Source organism: Sciurus carolinensis, chromosome 14, assembly GCF_902686445.1.
Source record: "Sciurus carolinensis chromosome 14, mSciCar1.2, whole genome shotgun sequence".
Taxonomy (NCBI): Eukaryota; Metazoa; Chordata; class Mammalia; order Rodentia; family Sciuridae; genus Sciurus; species Sciurus carolinensis.
Genome location: NC_062226.1, coordinates 45,762,867 through 45,763,866, shown reverse-complemented (window position 1 = coordinate 45,763,866; position 1,000 = coordinate 45,762,867). Strand labels below are relative to the sequence as shown.

The following is a 1,000-nucleotide window of genomic DNA, read 5'->3' as shown; positions in this document are numbered from 1 at the left end:
GGGGACTCATACAGTGTGTCTAACTGCTTGTGCATGTATTATGTGTGCCTGCTTGTATTTGGTGATAACAGTAAATATTCCCTTGTCTTTGGCTTGGACAATTGCAAGAATGATGATTCTGGACACTAACAAGTAAATTTTTTTATAATACAGGTTTTTTTATTGAAGTATTATTGTTATACATAGTTGGATTCAATTTGACAGTCAAATACACTTCATTTTAGTCCTGTTGTCCTCCCTCCCACCTTCTTTCCCCTCCTCCCTCCTCCTACTCTTCTGTACTCTCATCCTTTCATTCACTTAATTTTTGTTTCTTTGTTTTTTACTAGGTTTCATTCACTTTATTTTTCTTGTCTAAAAACCCTATGTTGTAGCCACAGATGGAACCTGGGTCCACTGCACAGAGACCTTGTTGTGGGTTTTCACAAGATGGTCATTGAATTCCTGATAGGGAGACTTGATAAACAGTCTCTTTCCAGAGATCTGAAGTCAGGTAACTTTATGTCTTGGAGATGGCATAAAAGCTGCCTTGACTGTAGAACAGAAACAGCAAAGGAGGATTGGTGGCTTCATAGAATACAAATGTCCCACCCTGAGACCAGAAGCTGTTGCACTCCTAGGAATCAAGAGACCACTTTGGAGCAGGTTTTCCATACATAGGAGGGCCTTCCTCTCTCTTCCTTAAAATAAACCATGTACACAGAGGGCCTGTGTTATTCAGTGGAGCTGAGAAAGTGTTGTTTATTTATTTTTTATTGTTGCTTTTTACATATGTGTAAAGGCTGAATTCCCTGGGACGTATTTATATGTATACATAGCATGAGTTTGTTAAATTCTTTCTACATTTCCTCCCCTTTCCAGTTCCTCCTCCCTTATTGTCAATCTTATTCTTCTACTCCATTGAAATTCCCTGTATCTTTATGATATCCAATCCCCCGTACACACATTTTTCCTCTTATGTTGCTCTGGTTTCACAATGAGAGAAAACATTTGACCCTTG

At 38.7% G+C, this 1,000-nt stretch overlaps 1 non-coding gene across 1 annotated transcript; it reads right to left on the bottom strand.

Moving 5' to 3' along the window:
* Positions 1-603: 603 nt before the first annotated feature.
* LOC124965047 (small nucleolar RNA SNORA64/SNORA10 family) lies at positions 604-736 on the bottom strand. The gene has a single exon (XR_007105061.1). It is a non-coding gene; the product is annotated as a small nucleolar RNA SNORA64/SNORA10 family (small nucleolar RNA).
* Between the last annotated feature and the right edge of the window lie 264 nt (positions 737-1,000).